At 42.4% G+C, this 22,505-nt stretch overlaps 1 protein-coding gene across 6 annotated transcripts in view; it reads left to right on the top strand.

Annotated features, from left to right (window-relative positions):
* NCOA2 (nuclear receptor coactivator 2) overlaps window positions 1-22,505 on the top strand; it is a 279,142-nt gene that overhangs the window by 2,012 nt on the left and 254,625 nt on the right. Inside the window, exon 1 of one of the 6 annotated variants that reach the window (XM_058668722.1) lies at window positions 39-595. The exons of the other annotated variants lie outside the window; for them this stretch is intronic. The gene's annotated coding sequence lies outside the window, so the exon portion shown is untranslated. Of the gene's footprint in view, window positions 1-38; window positions 596-22,505 lie in introns of those variants that run through there. 6 annotated transcript variants of the gene reach the window in all.

Here is a 22,505-nt window from a genome sequence, read left to right as displayed (position 1 = left end):
CCCCGCCCCCCCGCCCCTCGGGGGAGTCCCGGAGGCGCCTCTTCCGAGATCGGGGGTGGGTCGGTCCCTGCTTAGCTGGTCCCTCCCTCTTCTCCCTCCCCCTAGTGGTTTCCGGGGCCTGCGGGAGCGAGGGGCGGGAATCGGGGACCGGAGCCCCCTTTTCCCTCCACGACCCTGAGCCGGACCGGGCCTGACGCCTTCTGGGTCGGTCCCCGGTAGGGGAAACTTTGCCCGAGCGGAGAGGGAGCCTGAGCACCCTCCTCCGCCACCTCGTCCTCTAATTCCACTCCCACTCCACCTCCTCCGACACCTTCCCCTCCCACCGACCCGAATCTCGCTGCGGCTGACTGATGGGTGGAGCGAGCCAATCGCTGGCCGGGAGCTGACCTGCCGGGGGCGGGTAAGCCAATCGCGAGGAACCGAAGGAAGGGGGCGGGGTTTTTCCCGCACCAGTTAGAACAGAGTTGCACGCGGGGCGGGGGAGTCATGGAGACGCCAAGAGCTATCCACTCGCGTCCATTCCCTGGTCACCCGCTGCTGGAGCTGTGGGGTAGTGTCACTCGTGGGGGCTCTGGCCCTGGGGAGACGTGCAGAGGTACACGAGATACTGTGGTTCTCTGGACCCTTCGAGCCACGTTGTTAGACTCGAGGAAGTGTGCGAGCACTTTGGGATGTGACAGTAAAACTCCCGAGGCCCGTTTCTAAGATGGCATATGTTGTGGTGATCTGGTTCTAGAACGCCAATCCTGGCTGACATGCGAGGGAGCCTGCAAGTTACCGGTGTACCTGCCTCGGGTTCTCGTCGCCACACCAGCGTGGGGTATAGTGCGATGTGCTGGGTGCCCCTGAAGGCAAGGGGGTGGCCCGAACCCCACGCGTGATTGGGAGTGTCTGGCATCATTGTTTCTAATGGCTTCACTGGTTCCTTGTTGTAGTAGTCAGCCAGTTCCCAGAGTGCATTCGAAAGTTCGGCGTTTGAGGGGTTGACACTTTTTTTTTTAAGTTGTGGTTTATGGTATGCATTTTTTTTCCTCTAGGGTAAAGAAAATGAAATTGGGTAGCCGAGCATCATAGAAAAATTAAGCGTGGGTACTTGAGGGTCGAAGCTAGTTGAAAAGTATCTACAGAAAAACAGTCCGAGTGAAATGCAGTTTGCCAGGTGACTGCCACACAAAAAGACTTACAGATACTGTGGGTTCTCTGCTACGCTGCTAAACTGCAGTGTATGGGTGCTTCTCTGGAGGTATACAAGCTTAGGAGGTGTCTTCGTTGTTGGAACCGCCTTTCCCTCAGGGAAGTGTCTGACAGATTCCTGACCTTTGGGAGCTGAAAGGGTGGATCTTTGGTTCTTTAGAAAGACAGGGGCTGCTACCGTGTGTGTGTGTGTGTGTGTGTGTGTGTGTGTGTGTATGGGGGGGAGTTAGGGCATGTTAACAGCAGCCAGCAGACCCCCTGGGATTTGTAGGATCTTGTGGAGATCTAAAAGTGAATAGTATTACATTAAGAATGAATGCATTCATTTTTGTGGTGAGTGTGCTGTGAATTTCAGTTTGGGGTATTTTGAATCTGATGTTTATTTCATTTGTACCTGTCTCAAGCCTTTGTTGTTATTAGGGTCACTGATACTTAAAGAGGACTGTCGTTATAGGGCAGCAGGACCTGTCAAATGATAGGAATGTGTTGTTACTCCATTTTCAAGTTTACAAATTTTGGATGTTCATGTAGCTATAAATGAATTGCATTTCAGTGTAGCCCCTTGGAGTGTTACTTTAGTGATGAAATAGTAAAAGCGGAGAATAGAGCAAGCGTTTATTTAGGAGGCAGAAATAGGAAAGATTATAAATTAAGCAAAATTTCAGACTTTGACAATATTCAAACCTTCCTCCTACCCCATCATTCATGTAGTTACTGTTGACTACTGGAAGCTTAGGCTTCTCTGTAGTCTGCGCTTGAGAGCAACACATCATTTTACTTTGTTCTCTGCAGCAGCCCTTGGTGGCTGAGGGTAGCAGGTCCCCTGATGTCTGGCTAGGGGGAGGAAACCTCTCAAGCATATGGAGACATCTAGAAAAAGATGTGCCTCGTCAGCTGTGATTCCATTGTGTGCTCTCAGACTGGAGCGGAGCCTCGCTCCTCCTGGGAATTCCACTCTTGGAGAGAAGGAGGTCTCTGACTGTTAGATGTCAGGATTGAAGCCTAGGGTGGAGAGGGGCTCACCGATGAGGCATTGAGTGTTTCCGAGAGTTGGGACACTTTAGATTTTTAACCCTTCATTGTCTAAACAGCATTTAGGTGGCTCTTGCTCTGGGTTAGAGCATTTTACTGGAAATATGCCATGTAAAGATGGGAGGCGGGCTAGGGTTAGGACTGAAGGCAGTGCCCGCCTCTGTTGGCTTTATCTGAAGAGTGACATCTTCCAGCAGAACCAAGGACCTGTGTGCAGGCCTACCGTCACGTGCCCTGTATTTAAGGATTCATTACCTGAGCTGTTTCAAATCACATCAAGTTGAAATGTGACTCCTAAGTTGGCAGCTTGGTTTCTTAGAAAAAATTGTTGTGTTGCACTCAATGCAGTTCTTTTCTGCGGTGCTCAAGATGTTGGGTAGTAAGAAAGAAAAGAAAAAGAGGGAAGAGGACATGCTCTTCAGGTGGTTTTTCTGAAAGACTAATTTTCTGAAATGCACAGTGTGTACTTGTTTGATATTTTGACCATTGTGTCATGATTGCAATATTTTTAAAAGCGTAATTAATGTTTAGCTGCTGTTAGAAAAAAATCCCTGCTATTTAAGAAATTACTAGCTTTTTCATATCTTGTGTTTATAGTTTTTTTTTTAATAATACATGCTATTACAAGTTTTACTGATTTGAAATGGAGACTAGGAGGGAGAAAATAAGTCATTGATTTAAGGTATTGGTCTATATTACAGAAATCACAAAATCAACATGAGGATCTTTATTCATAATGAAATTTATTTTCAAGATTTTATTTAGTATTTGAAAGGCAGAGTTGCAGAGAGAAGAGGGGAGAGAGAGTGGTGGTTTGCTCCCCAGACAGCCACAACAGAAAGGGCTTGGAAAGGGCTGGGCCGGACCTAGCAAAGAGCTTTTTCCGGTCTCCCATTTCTATGCCAGGGCTCAGGGACACGGGGCATCTGCTGCTTTCTCCGGTGCATTGTCAGGGAGTGGATTGGAAGTGGAGCAGTGCCCATATGAAATGCCATTGTCACATGGAGAGACTAAAGTTGCTACACCACTGCCTGCTCCCCCAGAGTGCGATATTGAAACTGTATTTACTGGCCAATCATGAAAGCTAATTAAGGGACGGTAACACATCCTTAAGCTTTTCTATCTTTTCTGATTGCAAGCTAATTTTACATCTTTGTCTTGCTTTGCTAAACAAAAATTACTGTTAGTGTTTGTGTATTTATTTCCTTTTTTGTTTTAAAGGCTTCTCGAGGTGTTTATGAAAGGCAAACTGAAGAAACAGTATTACGTCATACTACTCTGAAGCCTGTTAAGTTAATATCTGGAAAACTTACAGATGGAACTTGAATTTGAGTGTCACAGACCTTCAATTCATACAAAATGAAGCAGACACGACTTCATGGTTTTTAGATGCTGATTTCTAGGTGAGACTGACGTCTGTGAATATTTAGAAGCTTGTGTAGCTTTCCTAGCTGTTGTCAAACTGATGCTCTGTGAAAATGAGAGAGCAACTTCTGCTCTGGAGGTTACTGAAATGAAAGACTAGAGAGCTGCAGGCAGTTGGTGCGACTTTGGCCCTCAGAGCAGAGATTTGGTGTTTACCCTGTGACATGGTCATCGGTGACCGACGGACTGCCTTTGTCACCCTGCCTGTGGTGACAGAATGTGGTTGTGAAAGTGATGATTCTGGGACAATTTTTACTTGGTAGGAGGGAAGAATTACAAGTTAACGCACTCAGAATCTGGCCCAGTACTTTACTTAGCTACCCTTGAAGCTTTTGGATAAAGAATTGTGCTTTAAGGAGAAGGAGGGAGGAGGTGTCTTTAGCTGGAAGTTACTGGTAGCTAGGTTCGAGGTTCTATATTTGTTTTGTTTCCACTAGGTGTTACTTGACACATCTCCTCTGTGAAGAATTGAAGTTAGCCTGGGAATTCTGACAGGATGTAAGCCTTAAGGCAGCCAATTCCAAACTGTTGTAGTACAACCGTCCCGCAACTCTGCGCCAACTTGACTCCCATTTGGGCCTTTGTAGATCTTCCTTTGCATTCTTGCTTTCTGAAATCATTGTTTGATTCGTTTAGTCATGGGATGAGTACTTGAATGTCCTGGCATTGACATTTTGTTTACTTACTTTAAAGGTTTATTTTTATTTATTTGAAAGACACACACACTCACACACTCACACACACACAATTCACTCACATGGGGTGAGGAGAAAGAGCACAAGAGAGTGAAGGGGATAAGCCCATGTGCTGGTTCACTCGCCAGCTGTCGTTAAGGACCAGGGCTTGGCGGGCCGAAGCTAGGAGTCAGGAGCTCAGGGCAGGTGTCTCTCATGAGTGGCAGGACCCTCAGTGCTTGAGCCATCACCTGCAGCCTTTCTGAGGCATGCAGAGCTTGGGACACAGAGCAGCTCTGGGGCCTCTGAGCTGTGTGGAGCTGCTGGGCCAAGTGCCTGCCCTGACATTGATTTTTGAGGCTATAAACCCATCCATTACAAATACAGTGATTAAAGTGAGGGTTTGCTTTGGTAAGTGAGGAGTGAAAAGAGGTGTTTTCCTTAATTTCAATTTGCTTTGGTACTAATATCTGTTTTCTTTCAGCATGTGATTTAATTGTGCTGTGTCATCAGTTTCTCCTTTGATTTGGTAGTCTTTCCTGAAAATGGGATTTTAATGTTTATTCTCATAAAAAGTTGTTAAATGTCCCCTTTGGCTGATTAGCTGATGATGATTAAATAGCTTTCCTTTGATGAAGGTTTGAATGTTTCCTCTGAGTTTTGTTTTCCGCCCCCTGCAGTGGTGTGGCCCACTCACTCTGGGTTAGTCCTGTATGTGGGTGTGGCCAGGCTGGGCCGTCTTTGGTTGGCAAGTAGGGAGCAAACCCCCTGTCTGTGGATTGCCTGCCCCTTGTTACTGCGTAAGGACCTCGCTTATTGCCCGGTTTCTGAAGCGTGGAAACAAACTTCCGTGTATAGCATTGCACAGTGTCCTGCTCCGGCTGTGCTGAGACAAGTGCCTTCTTGTTCAAGACTCGCGTGTGGGAATTGGGGAGAGCAGTGCTAACCGCCCACATGGCAGCAGCAGCTACCGCATAGGGCTGACACCTGCATGAGGCTTTTCGTGTGTGCTCCACTCACTTTTTTTTTTTTTTTTTTTGAGATTTATTTATTTTTACTGGAAAGTCAGATATACAGCGAGGAAGAGAGACAAAAATCTTCAGTCTGCTGGTTCTCTCCCCAAGTGGCTGCAATGGCCAGAGCTGAGGTGATCCGAAGCCAGGAGCCAGGAGCTTCTGGGTCTCCCACGTAGGTGTAGGGTCCCAAGGCTTTGGGCCATCTGTCCTCTACGGCTTGCCCAGGCCACACACATGCAGCTGGAAGGAAAGTGGAACAGTTGGGACACAGCCGGTGCCCATTTGGGATCCCGGTGTGTGAAAGGCAAAGACTTTAGCTAGGCTACTGCACTGGGGCCCCACTCTTTCATTCTTACTACAACTCTGTAAATGTGAGGGGATCTCAAAAAAAGTTTGTGAGAAATGGGTATTATGAAGCAACCAGGCAGGCACTTCAAAATATTTTTGGTATCAAAAGAAACTTGAATTCTGCTTTCTATGAACTTTTTTTTGAAGTCCTTTTGTGGGAGTTAACTGTTTTCAAGAAGACCGAATATTTTAAGGGGCATTAAGTCATTGCATTGTGCTGCTGGCCAAACTTCGGGGGAAAAATTAACCTTAACCAGGGACCAGGGGAAATAAATCATGCGCTTCAGAGGGAACACACTGTCTGTGAGAACGCCTGCCTGTTAGGAATCTGACAGAGCGAGCACTTTCAGGCCTTTCTGAGGCTGGCCCCCTACCTGTGCCGCCGCAGAGGCCAAGTGGATTTGAATAGGGGTAGCCCCGCAAATGAAGTCTGCGGATCTCACCCTGACTCTGGCCTCACCCTGGGCAGCGGTCATTTCTTTTTAAGACCTACACATGGTCTCTTGCTTGTTTTAGTCATTTAGTTAATTTTCGAATAATCCTCAGAATAGCTGGAGTCTTTCTTGTTTTAATATTGAAGAAACAAGAACTGTAATGAATGGAGCGAAATGGTTACCATGTGGTGAGTGTGTCCTGACAGTGCCCTTATAGGTTCCTCTCATTTGTTTCTCACTTTGGATGTTGCTGTGAGGGAGATGGTTTTGGGTAGCGTCTCTTTTACCTCGAGAACTAGAGGTCCAGAGCTGTCAACCAGCTTGTCAGAGATTACACAGCCGGACTACTGAAGAGGAATTTGAACCCAGACAGCCTTTGTCTCTTTAGCCCTGCCTCCTTCACCTGCGTTCTCGTTAGCTGCTAGGCTCACCTCCAGTGCTGCTGTTGATCACTGGATCAGTAATTCTCTATTAGCAAAAAGGAAAATTGGTAGGAGTGTGTTTTTTTTAAAAAACACTTAGATTGGTTAAGAAATAAAGCTCAGGAAGACTTGATGGGGGGACCAGGTCGAAAATGGATTGAGGACAGTGTGGACATGGGTGGGAATGCATGAAAAACTGATCCCGAGTTTTGGGCTGCTGCTTTTAAAACATTTCGCTAGGGGATTTAGCTGTTGGGTGTGGATTGTAGGAGGCATGTTTTGTGGGTGTTTGGCGGGTCATGTAGTGTGGATGACTTGGTGGAGATAGTGTATACCCCAGAGGAGGGCTCATACTCCATTCCGCCTGCTGACTTGGGCTCTGCTGCTGGGGGAGTTCCTCTGTTCCCAGGGAGCAAGGAAGTCTTTCCCCTGGGCACGTGTGCAGCTCTGCTTGCACTGCTCTTCGTGGGGCAGATGTGGGGAGGAAGACCTATTGGCACAGATAAGAACATCACACACGATGCTTCCCATACCTCAGTTGGTGTGTTCCTACAAGGTGTGATCACAGGTCCCCCCGGGCTCCTCCTGGCCAGTGGACGTTCATTCGTTCTGCAGGTTCCTGTTGTTGCTAGCACATCTGTGCCCATGTATAGGAAAATTATTTTTTCTAGCAGATCATTCCTATTTACAAAGTCACCCTGTGATTCAAGTGGGACTTCCCTTGTATTTGATGTTATAGTAGCGTTTATAAGATCCTTTCATATTAATTAATCTTAGCAGGTTAATACACTTAGAAATGAAAGGCGCTCAGTTTTTGTCAGGTTGAGTTAAAAGAATTGAATTGTGGGGCCCGGCGCGATAGCATAGTGGTTAAAGTCCTCTCCTTGCACGTGCCGGGATTCCATATGGGCGCCAGTTTTAATCCCGGCAGCCCCACTTCCCATCTAGCTCCCTGCTTGTGTCCTGGGAAAGCAGTCTAGGATGGCCCAAAGCCTTGGGACCCTGTACCCGCATGGGGAGACCTGGAAGAGCTGGCTTTTGACTAGCTCAGCCCCAGCCGTTGTGGCTGCTTGGGGAGTGAACCATCAGACAGAAGATCTTGCTCTCTGTCTTTCCTCCTCTCTGTCTATCTGCCTTTCCAATAAAAATAAATAAAATCTTGAAGAAAAAAAGAACTTAATTGTCATCTGAGAGGATCCTATATCTTTACTTGAGCTGTTTCTTGGTCTAGTCAAACTAAATGGAGGGTTCAGTTCGTTGTGTGGTAACAGATTTTGTACATTTTCAATATGCTAGTCTGTATGTTTTAAAAATGGACTTAATCATAAACGTAATGTTTACTAAGTAATTACCTTTAGGTAGTTATTTTTGGAAGAGGGTGGGGAATTATTGCATAATTTTTTTTTTAGATTCCTAAGTAAAAAATATGGAAAAGCGCATGGGAATTGACATATTTAATATGCTAGCATTTTCCCCTCCAGTGGGGCAGGGGTGCCCTTCCTGGTGCTTGAGGGGTTCTGCCTCTGTGGGCCTCAGGCACACTGCACAGGAAGAGGAAGCGCTTGCAATCAGCTGCTCAGTACTTGGAAGGGACATGGAATGATAAATAGTGGCAGGGCTCCTGACTGCTGCTTCTGGGGTATAAATCTCTGTAGATCTTGGTCCTCTGCTTCCGTTTATCCTTCCTTGCTTCAGCCTGGGCCGGTGCTGGCTGTTGTATGGTCATTTGGGGGGGTGAGCTAGCAGATGGAAAATCCCTCTGTCACTCTGCCTTTCAGATACATTTAAGAAACGTAAAAAAACCAAAAAACAAAAAGACAAAAAAAAAAAAAAAAACACCCCAGAACAAAAGCTAACATGCTGACTGTATGATTCATCCTTTAATCTATCGTGCTAAAATTTATGATGTATATTGATATACAGCTGACTGACTTAGGAAGTTTTCCTTCTTGTTGGTTGGCTAAGATCAGAGAAGATGGTATACGCAAGTAGAATGTATATTCTTTCCCATCTTATTCCCATGTGGGACATAGAGCAATATCAGGGCTTTAATTTTAAGAAGTATTTTGGACTGAAATTTAACAAGTGTCCCTTCTGTGCTGCGCGTCATTATTGGGCTATTACCCCCCAGCTATCCTGTTGGATACTCTTCCCACTCCGGGCTCCAGCACTGGCTGGGTCTGGTGTGAGCCCCCTTCCCTCCTCACCTCACCCTTTGCATCTTTTGGCCTGTAGTGAGCATGTTGGCTGCACAAGTTCATGCTCTTTGATTTGCCTTGAGAAAAATGAATGAGTTATTTGAAAATTTAGGAAACAATCCTGTTCATGTAAAACCCAGTTATTTTGGGAGCAAATTTTATTCTCAAAATTAAAGAGAGGGGGTCCAAAAATATGCAGACATTTAATGAGTTGCTTAAATATCAGTTACAGGTTTTATTTAAAGTGTTCTGCTGAAGCCTGCTCAACTCCGTATCAGAAACAATAACGAGTTAAATTTTTGACTTTGTCACTTTGGGAAAATCAAACATTTTTCAAACCTGGACTTATTAAGTTTTCCCCCACAGAATATTTTGACACTGCAGTGAGAAGAGGGATTAATAATCTCTGTAGTTCGTAGTGGAGAGAGAAGAAAAAATAAAAAAAAAACCTTGGGGAAATTCAGTAGTTCTGAAAAGGTGATAAAACAAAACCAAACACAAAGAAAGTATTCCAGGGTTGGCACTTAAGTAGTTCCATTGAAGAAGTGATAAAAAAGGAGAATGAAAGCATCTCTGGAAGGGCTGATGTCTCAGTTGATAAATAATGACATTTTTGCAACTATCCAAAGAACAAAGCCTTTAGAATACAGCTGGAAGTATATACTGGGTGAAAAGCTGAGAAATATTTTTAGTGTAAAAATTGTTTCCGATTTCTAGCTCTGACAGTAATTTCTTATTTTGTGGGGTTATTTTATTTGTAGGCTGTATCAGAAGGCTGTGTCTGTCACCTGTTTACGCAGCATCACCATCCGGTTACGTGTAGAATGAAGGCAGAAAAGCCGACTGAAGGGCTAGTGTTGTGGAGCACTGGGCAATATAAAAGCGATAAAAGAAACGGCCTTATCCTCGTAGATGTCACAGTTTGGGATAAGGAAAGAGACATGTGGCTAAGTAATTACTGTCCAATTTATGTGGTAAAGTGAGAATTACAGGGCTATACAGGTATTTTATGCAGGCAAACAGTTCCTTTTGTGAGGCGCAGAACCAGGGAAGAGCTGTTGCAGTCCTAGGTTTGAGCCTCGGAGACCGAGGGTGTTCAAAAGAGACATGGGCAGAGGGTGAAGGCAGCGAGCACAGACGTCCCTGCTGCTGCTTTTGTAAGTACTGTAGAAGAGTTCCTTCCTATTTGTTGGTAATCTTTAGTATTCAGAATTTAGGATATTATCTTTTTTTTTCCTTAAAGGAAAGAAGGGTATAATTCTTTGTTTCTCTTTCTTTCCTGTTTCCTTTCACTTCTTGCTTGTGTTCTGGATCAGAGTTCTGTTTTCCATGGCCTCTAATATGCCACCCCAAGCAGTGGAATTTCACTCAGGCATGTTGGGGGCACGATGGGTCCTATGGGTCTGGAGCCTCAGCGTGTCAGTCAATACTGCTGCCTGGGTCCAGCCAGAGTGCTCCTTGCTGTGGCCCGTGCAGGTTCCAGCAGCTTGAACTCCTGGGCTTCAGCCTAGCAAGGCCACAGGATGGATGTTCTCATGATGTGTTTAACGTTGGCAGTTACATTGGATCATTTTTGCCTTTGTCACGGGGCAGTGGGGTGGGATTATATAGATCCCAGACCTACTGGGGAGAGATGGTAAGTCACATTGCAAGAGGAGCCCGTGGGTACAATCAGCCATGGAAGCCACCATTTGTTATAGGCTAAGAGAAGGTTCAGGAAGTGTTTCAGTTCCTTTCCTTTAAGAAACCACAGAGGTATAGGAACAGGTTGGAGCCGTGGCTGGTCTACTTCAGAGGATGGCCTAAATGCCTGGGCCCTTGCACCCATGTGAAAACCCAGAAGAAGCCCTTGGCTTCGGGTTGGCTTAGCCTCTGTTGTTGTGGACATTTGGGAAGTGAGCCAGCAGAGGAAAGCTCTCGCTCTCTCTCTCTCTAGTTCTGCCCTTCAAATAAATAAGACCTTAGGGGACTGGTGCTCTGGCATGGGCACTGGTTTAGGTCCCAGGTGATTCACTTCCCATCCAACTCCCAGCTAATGTGCCTGGGAAAACAGTGGAGACTGGCCCAAATGTTTGGGCTCCTGCATCCACAAGGGAGACCTGGAGGAAGTTCCTGGTTTCTGGATTTGGACTGGTTCAGCTCCAGCCCTTGGGGTCAGTTAGGCAGTGAACCACTGGATAGTGATTGCTCTCTCTCTTTCTTCTCTCCTCTAACTCTGCCTTTCAAATTAAAAACAAAAAGCAAAAAACAAAAAAAAACCTTAAAGATGAAAGAGGCTTTATTATTTTTGATATACATGAAGTGATTCTCTGTGAGATACAAGCAGATGCTTCCAGTTCTACAAAAGGCAATGTCCTTTACCTATATCAAATGGATTTTAATATGGCATCTGGAAGAACTTTCTGATAAACATTGATGGATTTTTTTAAAAGTTGAAAGTAATTATGAATGAAGAGGAACTTGTCAAATGGTTAAATATGTTACCTCTTGGGATGGGTCTTTGGCCTAGTCATTCATGCTGCACATTGGAGTCTCTGGGTTGAGTCCCAGCTCTGCTTCTGCCTGCGTGTTCCTGGTAATATGGATCCTGGACAGTACTGGTGATGGTTCCATTAATTGCTTTCTGCCACCCATGTGGGAGACATGACTTTAGTTCCCTGAGGGGTAATGGGTAGGAGTGGCTGTGCTCTGTCTCAGGTGAATATGCATTTAAAGTTGTGTACATATAGAGAGACATAACATATTGCCTGTGAATGGAACTATTGTTCCGGGCAAGGGCTTTCAGGTTTTTGAGTCCCAATTTCCTTTTCTGTTGTGTGGGGATAATACTTGGTGGTAAGGATTAAATAGCAGATTTTATTATTATTGAAACTAGAATGAATGAGTTGATTTCAGAAGAATCTTTTGGTAATGGATTCTGTGCTTACCACTAAGAAGGATTGAAAAGCATTCATCTCGTTGAACTTAATATTCTAGAATTACTTTTTTTAATGGCAAGAAATAAAATCTGAGAGTTTGCTTTTTCATTCCTTCTTGTTGTATAAGTGTAGAACTTGGTTGCTTGAAAGTGGCATATGTTTTGGGGCTGTTGGCTTGACCAGGAACACTTCTAGGGAGTCAGCCCTGAAAGCCACTAGCCTCCACTGGAGCTGAGCTGAGCTGAAGCCAGGAGCTTCTTCTAGGTCTCCCACGTGGGTCCAGGGTCTCAAGGCTTTAGGGCCATCCTCGACTGCTTTCATAGGCCATAGTCAGGGAGCTGGATCAAAAATGGAACAGCTGGGACTAGAACCAGTGCTCATATGGGATGCCGATGCTACAAGGCAGACAATTAGCCAGTTGGACCATTGCACCAGCTGCACTGGTAGAATATTTAATTATTGCATTGAAAATATCCGAAAAATTAAGTCTGTAACATTCCCCATTTCATTACCTGGAAAATTGACTCCTGTATGACTTAAGTATTGGTTTTAAAAGTAGACAGGGTTATTCTCTGCAAAGAAAGTACACTTAGATTTCACAGAAAAATATTTAATGGGAACGTAATGTTAGACTCATTTGACTGGTTGCACTATAACCCCTTTTGAGACAATTATTGTATAAAACACAAATATTATTTTGAAGAGTTCATCCTGTGGGTTAAAACAATTATTTTCTCTGACCAGAACCAAAACAAACAAACAAGCAAAAGAACCAAACCAAAACAAAACAAAAAAGAAGCTCCTACTAAGAATGATTGGACAGGATTCTCCCCAAACCAGACATCTGTTTTTCTTTGAATTTGAATATGATCCTGCAGTAGATGCTTGAAAACCACTTGAATCATTGAGGAAAGCATGTTTCTTTAGTAGATTTCATCATACATTTAATTAAACCTGATCATCAATAATACTTCTCTTTTCCATAGGGATAAGTTAACTCTCGTCAGTTTTCAAAATCTGTCCTGTTGCAATAGAACTTCATCTTTCACACTGATCAGAGAAGATGCCTGTATTCAGTTGTGTTCGCTCACACTTACTACACATGTGAAGTGGAAAACTTCATGTAGCTAAATTCCCAGATGGGGAATTTCCAGATTTACAGAGAAAGATGAGACATTTAGATACAGTTACCAGAGAAGAATATTTAGAGGCTGTGTTTATGAAGTTCAGAAGAATAAATGCCTTCTTTTATTGGTAGCATATGAGCAGGGCATGTGTGAATGGCAGTAAAGGAAATTTCTAGGATGATCTGTGTGCCTGTTATATAAGGACATAACCATTTATAACGTTGGATTTCAAATGGTTCAGTTTGAACATGGCTTACAAATCTTAAGTGGAAGTGCTCTGTTAAGCTTTTAGTTAAGCTTTTGACAATGTTTTAACTTAAATGAGTTGTTACAGCATCATGGAACTAAAGTAAAAGGAGAAGATTCCTTGTCTAGCTTGTCCTTGGTAGGATATTTTCCTTTTGGGTCTGATTCTTGAGCATTCGCATTGGAAACAGTGTGGCCTTGTTTGCTCCCTGTTCACCTCCATCTCCCAGCTTCCTGGTGGCTTGATAGAACTTTGGACGGTCAGATCCATATGCACTAACATCTGAAATGTGCTGTGCATTGGGTGCACGAACTCACATGTGTCCTTACAGGTAGATGCCACTACATTGAGTACGAAAATTCACTCCTTTCCAACCATTTTTTCCTTGTTTTTGTGTTTGGTTTGGTTTTCATCTTGGAACATTTTTCAGGAAGCCAACTGAGCTAATCTCTCAGAGGTGTGGCCACTGTGGAGTACCATCTGTGTAGTGTGGGATAGGCCATGCCAACCCATATTTGAAGTGGTAGTGGGAGAAATAAATGAATTTCAAAGACTTTTTTTTTTTTTTTTTTTTTTTTAAGATTTAGGTATTTGAAAAGCGTAGTCTTCCAGGTAGAGAGTGAGAGCCCATCCACTGCTTCATTCCCTGTGTGGCCACAGCAGTCGGAGCTGAGTTGGTGTCCTGGCAAGAGGAGCCAGGAGCTTCTCTCATGTCTGCCACAGGGGGCAGGAACCCAGGCACTTGGGCCTTTCTGTCTGCTGCTTTCCCAGGCCCGGCATACATGGGATAGCGTTGTCACAGGCAGCTAATCCAAGATGCTGGACTCCATGCTGTTGTTAACACTGCTGACCAGTCTGTGGGGATTAAGTGCTTTTCTGTGTCATCTGTGGTAACCCTCCTGGAGTATGTGGCATTATTTAGTAAGTTATTGAATGCTGTGTGGATGTGTAGAAAAAGTTAGGCATCCATGTTCTGACTTGGGTCAGATTTGATTTTACAGATAAACTTTCAGATTCATTCAGAGTAACTGCACTCCAGCCCTCGCTGGCCCAGCTCTGGCCTTCCTAAGGAGTGGCCCTGAGGAGCTGCATGCTGGCTGCTGTTGGTGGGCCTGTGGCACACATTGACAAGCTTGCCTACTGCAGAACAACTAGGTTTTCCTTCTCTTGCATGACCTCATCCCCCTGGGTCAAGACTTCATTCAGTATAAGCTCTACAGTATGCTTTTGTGGTCCTTCATTCTAGTCCATTTATTGATGATTACAAGCCACTTATAAATCTGGGAGATTCTTGATAATCAGATCTTCTGCAGAGACAGAAAGTGTCCCACAGCTGCGCCCTGTGGGCTTCTGTGGCTGGCATCTAAGCAGGAACAGTCTGGACCCATCAGTGGTCTTCTCTTCAGGGCACACATTTGACTGTTGACCTTGAGGAAACTTATCTCATTCCTGTATGTATTTTGTTTCATATCCTAATGAAGTTATAAGCAGCAGTCCCTTTGGGATGATAAAGAGTGAAATGACTTTGTATTTAGAGATGATTTTGACTCAGCCTGTTGTCTCCTTTGCCCCTGATTTAGCAGCTTAGGCAGATCCTTAGCTTTAAAAATATTCTCATGTCACACTGTAGGAAGGCTTAACTTACAGGGATTTGTGAAGAAAATGAGAAAGTGGAGATTAAATGGTTTGTTACTTGTAAAATGTCATTACAAATATTTGTTGTGGCTGTGGGTACCTGCTTAAACCGTGTACTTCAAGGACTAGTTGTTAGCTTTAAATGGGAGCTTCGAAATTTTCTTGGGAAATGTCACGTGAAATGATTATATTTCTTAGTTTTGATCCCTAGCATACACTTTGTTATTCTGGGTTCAGTTTTGCATTTATGTTATTCCCTCTGTAAGCTTGAAAAACAAATAATATTTTATATTGGGTAATTACATGATGTCATAACAACTCTGTATACCTAGAAAGCTGGACAAGAGAAGTAATTTCCCATGATTAGTGTTTCTGTACTTTAGTAGAGTTCCCCACGACAGCTTTTATCAGAGTCCTAGTATATTTTTCAGTGGAAGGTTAGCACTGATTTGAAACATTGAAAGGTTGATATTTAAAACTGAGTTCAGATTAGGGTTTTTGATCCTGTGGTGAGTTAAATGTGAAGTGCAGTGGTTTGCCCTTCTGCTCTTGTGCTGTCTTTGTGTAGTTCCTTGAAAATCCTCAAAGTTAACAGCTTAACCAAATTTTACAGGGGGGCAGGAATTTGACCTGGTGGGTATGACATTTGTGCCTCACAGCCCCTGGGCTCTGCCTGGTCTATCTCTGGATGCTACCTTCATGCTAATGGGGCTGTCTCTGGAGGGAGGCAGCAACTATGGCTCCAGGACTGGGCTTCTGCTGCTCCTTGGGGACACCAGGGTTGTGTTTCTGACTCCCACCTTCGGTCTCATTCCAATTCTGGCCGTGGAGAACGTGTGGGAGTGAACCAGTAGATGGGATAGAGTTTTGTGTCTCAGGTAAATAGCATACAAAAAATTGAAATGCTTAGGAGACTTGTGAAAGTATTTACTTTATAAAAGTAAAGACTAAATAACATACTTTCCCACCCCAACAACTGTTTTGAAACAAATCTCAAATATCATTTCATGCTACAGACAGCTTTTTAAAAGAATAAAGTGTCATGTCCTGTATATAATTTGTAAATGCTAACTGAAGGTACCAAGTCTTGGGCTGTTTGTTTCTTTAAGAATTTTGCTTCATGGTGACATAGTAAAGAACATTATCAGGCCTAGAGAGTGAGTGTTGAGCCCTTTGTTAGTGAAAGAATGTAAACAACAGGCTTGTCCTTTGGGGAAGATAGACATTAAACTAATAATCACACAAAATTGTAAGCTCTGTGACGGAAGAAATCTTGTCATTTTCATCCAACATTGTGCTTGCAACATTGTAAATGCTAAGTAATCTGTTGAGTAAATGAAATTAGTTGAAAATGAGATCCTTGTGAAAATGATTCTTACTGTTTGTGTTCATGTCTTTAGGATTTAAAATTTTTGACTGATGGAGGGACCAGGTCAGCAAAGAGAATGAATGAAGTATTTGTCTTTGGAGCTGGCACCCTCATATTGTAGTGCGTGTTTGGTATCTGGCTCTGCTTCCTGACTAAGTTCCCACCAGGGCAGACCCTTGGAGGCAGCAGTGGTGGCTCAAGTAACTGCATTCCCGCCACCCACGTGGGAGACCTGCATTGAGTTTTCAGCTCCCAACTTTAGCCCCAGCCAGGCCTTGGCTGTTGTGGGCATCTGAAGAGTAAGCCAGCAAATGGGAGCGCTGTGTATCTTTGCTTTTCAAATTAGAAAAATAGCTAATTAAACAAAAGAATTTACTGAGAGGGGAACGGGGGTTGGGAGAAATCAGATTTGTTTGAAAACCAAGATCCTGAAAGCTAACAGGGTCTCATTTTAGGAAAGCATGTGACATGGTAAGTGGGAAAATGGTTTATGCATTTCTAAGAAATGAAATTGAGAATAAAAGATAATTCTGACATTTGCCCATTTAATCAGTTGTCTTTAGGTTGCAGTTGATTCATGGTATTTCTGATATTTGCTTTTCAAGTATTAAGGAGCTGCTTGACACTTGTTTTAGTCTTTATAGACCGTTGCTTAAGAAGTATGTGAAGTAGTCATGTTTGCATATTCAGAATAGTTAGAACTAATGCTTCTGCCTTTTTTTTTTGAGCATTGGTGAGTTATTTATAAACTTCATAATCATTGACATTTTTATATTCTTTGGTAAGCAATTCAATGTGAGAAAACAGCATTTCAGTCTGTAAATAACAGTTGGTCATCTTTGCATCTTATTTGATATCCAAGGTAATACTGAAATCTTATGGATCAACTGAACTTGAGCTGTGGTTATGCAACAAGGTGGAGGAATCCACCATGGTGGGAGGGTTTGGGGAGGGGTGGGGAGAACCCAAGTATCTATGTAACTGTGTCACATAATACAATGTAATTACTGAAGTTAAATAATAAATAATTAAAAAAAAAATAACAACAACAACAAAAAAAAGAACATGAATAAACCAGAACATAATTCATTTAGTGACTATATATATATATATATATATGCTTGGGAAAAAAAAAAAAAAAAGAAATCTTATGGAAACAGCTGGTAGAATCCAAAGTTCAGTTGCTCCAAGTTTTATCTAGACGATTAAGACAAATCCATCTATTTTGTTGCTACTCTTCATGAGCGTCACAGCTTTGGATGGATGTGGAGATGACGCTTCCCTCCCAAGGAGTGTCCTGTGTCCTAGTCCAGCCGAGCACTGTTAGCTGGGACACAGGCTGGCTGAGGACTCAGTTTCTGTGAAACCCCAAGATCCTTCTAGGTAGGGATCTTGAAAGGTTTAGCAAATTGTATATTTAACAGATATTTCTAAAACATTTCTTCTGGACTTAGGAAAATGTGATTGAAGTAGAAGATGCTAGATTTCTCAGATAGGAGGTGAATACAATAACCTTGAATTTACCAGAACATTGTCATAGCTGTAGTGGACACTCAGGCAGTTATAGTGCTTACATCATGATGTATTTCAGCAAGCATAAGGAAGAAGCACCCTGTTGCACTGACTTTCTAAAGGGCTGCTTAAAACATTGAGAAACTTCTCTGTGGAAAGCCTCCTCCCCACATTTTTTCCCTTGTGCTCTAATGAATGTTGGTGTTGGAGAAGCCAGGAGTGCTGGAGGGCACAGCCCCAGGATACCCTAAGTGCTAGAGTTAGCATCCCACCCAGAGAGGAGCTGTGGGGTCTGATTGGGATCTTCAGTGTGGCCCGGACAGCGTGCCTGGTACACGCTAGGGTTGTGTTAGTGCTAGTGGGTAGTACTCTAGTCAGCACTGACGAAGTTTCTTGTGTGTTTGTGTGTGTGTGTGTGTCTTTGTCTCAGCAGGGACTTCATTTGCTCTCATTTTACTTTTGGTTGGCCTTTGGAATGAATTCTTGTTGCCCCTTGATCTTCTTCCTGTTAAAATAATCGATTCTCTGCTTATGATAAGAAATCAATGAACTTAGTTTTTGAGTTGCCAGCCCCCTTTGAAAATCTACCGAAACACACAAACCTTTTCCTTTAAAGTCGTGCATGTTGCTTGACGATGCAGAGATGCGCATGGGCCCCTTGGTCCCGGTAGCATGGCATGAATGTTCACAGATGCTCCTGTTCCTTCTCTTGTACCCCTGACTCCACTTCCCTCAACTTAGAGCTGAATTTCTCTCAGATCTCTGACATTTCAGTATTATGATAATGCATCATAATTATATTTAAATTAGCCATTTAAAGATATTTTCTACAGTATTTAAAATAATTTTTAAATGTTTGGCAATATGAAGTCTGTGAAAATCTCCATTTTTAATTGTTACTGTATCATTCTTTGTGCCTTACCTAGATTCAGTTTGTAGTACGTGTGATCAGTACCAGTACTTCTCCGGATATTTCAGGAAGTAGATAACCAGAGGGAGTTAATTCATTTTACTTGATCTCTCACAGTTCCAGCTTAGGGATAAATTTTGTCTTTTCTACTTAGGCCCCCACTGGTAACGAGGCCAGTATCAGGCTGTGGGAGTCCGAGCGAGACAGCATTGCCCGAGATTAGAACACCATCAGACATGTCATTTCCTCAGGAAACAAAAAGAATGAAAATTCTGTGCTTTTTTGCCCATTTAATTTAGATTTATAAGCTCCAGCAGTAGCAGCTGTCTCATTTTAGATTTTGTGCAAGAACTGTCACATTTTTGGTGCTCAATTAATGTGTTTTTACTTTTTATCTAAATTAATGATTCTGCCCATGAGCTAATTTGCATATTTCCATTTGCAATACTTGGGTATGAGAAATGTTCCTTTCAATTCAGGGCCTGGAATTCTAGACTAAAAATTTCAGATCATCGGGCTATGCAATGAAATAATTTTATTTGAAAACACGTGGAAAATGTTCTCTCTTCTTTTAAAGGAGCTCTACTCATTTTGTCTCAAAAATGGCTCATAATTGTCAGATTGATTAAAAGACACGGGAAATGTTAACAGATTTGACCCTTTGTGATGGAATATTCTGGATACTGCTAGTGCGGATAATATGCTATGAAATTTTGACTATTTTAGTTGATTAAATTCACTATAGGGTATTGTTCTCTTTTTAAATTGTTATCTTAAAGAAATAAAATGTGTTAGAATTGTGAATCCTGCTAGGGAAAAAGATTAAAAAGGTAGGCTGAATGTTGTCAAATTTTTATGTAGTTAGGACATTAGGAGTACGTATGTTCCACAGTGTAAGACTTCATCAGCATTACTGTATTAATTTTGTTTTTGACTAATTAAAGGAGCCCTGATGAACAGATCTTAAAAGTGAATGCTTGAACACTTTTTTTTTGTCTTGGCATATAGAAGAAAAACATTGTTTAAGCACATTTGCTGCAGAGAAAGGCATTATCATCATATGTAGAAAATCAATATACGTTTTTCAAAATTTAGATTGATAACAGTGTGCCATCAGTGTTGGCTGAGGCTTGGGGGATGCTCCAGGGGTCAAGAGCGGGCCAGCTGAGCTCTCGCATCATCATCATGGACTGTGGGATCGACTTTCCCAGGCAGCTCCCTTCTCAGTGTGGCCTGGAGCTGCCTGGCTGAGGATGAAAGATATACCTGAGTGAGGTTCTGACAGAAAATAGCATTAAATCCGGGTTATGTTGATCTGTGCCTGGAACACTGTTACCTAGAGCTAAGGCGAGATTTTTTGCCTGTCTGTGAAAATTGAATTGTGTTTGGTCTCTATCTTTTGTGGAAACTTAGCATAAACCACTGAACCACAGACCTTTAAAATAATGCTGTGTTTGTACTTGTTTCATCATAATGTAAAAATGGAAATCTATTTGTGTCCCTGTTTCTTGTTTTTAATAATAGAAAATTTCAAAGTGTGGGTCATGACCCATTAGTGAGTCCTGAAATCACTGAATTGTAACCAGCTTAAAAAACAACATATCACTAAAGAATATAACAGAGAAATTTCAGAGTACATTGTATAAAGTTTAGGGAAAGAATAAGGTATGTGTATGCATGTGTGTGCCATGATGTAATTATGTGTGTATGTGTATGTATAAATAAATAAATAAATATATAGTGATTTGTGCTTTAAAAATTTGGAAAGATACACAGCATATAACATACATAACATGTTATACATAACATCATCTTAAATTAAGGCAAACATGTGGTATTTAACCTTATGGGATTGGCTCATTTCCCTTAGCATTATGGTTTCCAGTTTGGCCCATTTGGCCACAAAGAACTGCATTTTGTTTTTTTTTAATAGCTGAGTAGTATTCCATGGAGTAGATGAACCATAGCTTTCTTATCCAATCCTCTGCTGATGGGCATTTTGGCTGCTTCCATGTTTTTGCAATTACTGATTGTGCTGCTATGAACATAGGAATGCATGTTGGTTTCTCATAAAACAAGTGTTCTGGATATATTCCTAGGAGTGCTATTGCTGGATCATACGGTATGTTGATTTTGAGTTGTTTGAATGTTCTCCATACTGATTTCCATAGAGGCTGTACCAGCCTGCAGCCCCACCAGCAGTGGAGTAGGGTTCCCTTTTCCCCGCAACCTCGCCAACAAGTGTTGTTGGTGCTTGTATTCATGTGGGCCAGTCTTACTGGTGTTAGGTGGTACCTCATTGATGTGTATAAACTAAAATTGAAATGTCAATGAGATGGTCACAGAAGGTGGTTAAGAACTCGCATTTACTTTTAACATATTGGTTACTCATTACTATGTCAATTAATTCCGTAGTGATGTAAATTTTTGCTGATGGTATGTTGGAGCTTTTAATTGATCGGGATGATACTCTGCTGGCTCTGTCTTCAGACCAGAGAGGGTCTACCTAAGAAGCCGTTGAACTTGACTGGACAATAAGATGCTGGACTCTATGTTTGATATATGCTTGCAATGGGGGAATCTCAACTGAACTTGAACTGTGGCTATGCAACAAGGTGGAGGAATCCACCATGGTGGGAGGGTTTGGGGAGGGGTGGGGAGAACTCAAGTACCTACGAAACTGTGCCACATAATACAATGTAATTAATGAATTAAAAATAAAAATTAAAAAAAATTTGGAAAGATATGACAGTATCAGTTACTTTCTCTGAAAGAGACAAACTAATAGTCTCCTTATTCAAATTTTGAGGGTATTTATTTTTAAAATAAGAAGTGGTATTGGGTTGTGTTGTATTTCCTTCTTCATGTTACTGCAGAGTTCCCGCTAGGTGGTCAGACACCTGCCAAGTCTGAGACTGTCCCTGGGTATACAACCCGAACAGATTTTCTGATTGCTCCCTAGCTCTGACTTAGTGTTAGATAGATATGAACGTCAATAGCATAGTCACTTGGGATGTTGTTTATATTTGACAAATACTATCACATATGTATCCAAAAAATCTTTGTCTTCTAAACCTCACTTCCCCACCCCCCACAAGTTAACTTTCATCTAAGTTAGGAACTTACTGAAATAGCATATTCAGTTTCTTTTGATTTCCAGGGGCATGTCACAGGTCCTTCCTGGGCTTTCAGAAACAGCTGCTCAGCTAATGCCCCAGGCAGATTCTTAGCCTGGAAAAGGTTTTTTTTGAAAATCCAAATCGCAAACAATTGGAAATTTTGGCTTATGAATTAGGTAGCTGTCTTACAGGACTATTTTTAAGAATTTTATTATTATTTTTTTTATCAGTGGCATTTGCTGCTACAGGTCTTCTTCACACCAAGAACTATATATATATTTGAAAACACTGCTCCTTTATTGTAAAACAGATGAAGCACACACAGAAAACCCCGTAACAGCCCCGAGATGCCCTGGCTGCACAGCAGAGGGCCAATCACTTTGTGGTCCTCTGGTGGCTGTCTCACACTGGCCTGACCCCCACCCTGCCAGCACGAGGCAGCACCTTGCAGCCGGCGGGGTCCTGTCTACATGTGAGAAAAGCACTAATAAAAAAAAGTGAGCACATCAAGTTAATTTTTATTAATGAATTTTTTCCTCATGCATAACACGAGGTAAAATAAAAGCAGTGTTCCTTTGTTCTTGTAGCTATTACTGTCTCCGAGGAGGAGAGTTGATAGTTTGTGTTTTAGTATGCTACTTTTTTTTTGTATTTACAGGTAACAGGTAAGATTCTCGAAGCAGAAAGAGGATGACTGAGTATTTAGTCTTAGATTTTATTCCATTCTTTACTATGTAATGCTGTTCTTAATAAATTGATCATTAGAGAAAAATGAAAAAAAAAAGAAGAAAAATAGTCTCCTGTAGTCTTACCTGCTGTAAAGTATTCCTGTTTTTTTTTTTTTTAGGGATTTGTTTTATTTATTTGAAAAGTTGCAGAGAGAGAGAGAAAGTGAGAGAGGCTGAGATAGAGAAAGAGGGGTCTT

Source organism: Ochotona princeps, chromosome 9 (genome assembly GCF_030435755.1).
Source record: "Ochotona princeps isolate mOchPri1 chromosome 9, mOchPri1.hap1, whole genome shotgun sequence".
Taxonomy (NCBI): Eukaryota; Metazoa; Chordata; class Mammalia; order Lagomorpha; family Ochotonidae; genus Ochotona; species Ochotona princeps.
The sequence above is the reverse complement of the archived record's forward strand: the minus strand, read 5'-3'. Positions and strand labels throughout refer to the sequence as shown.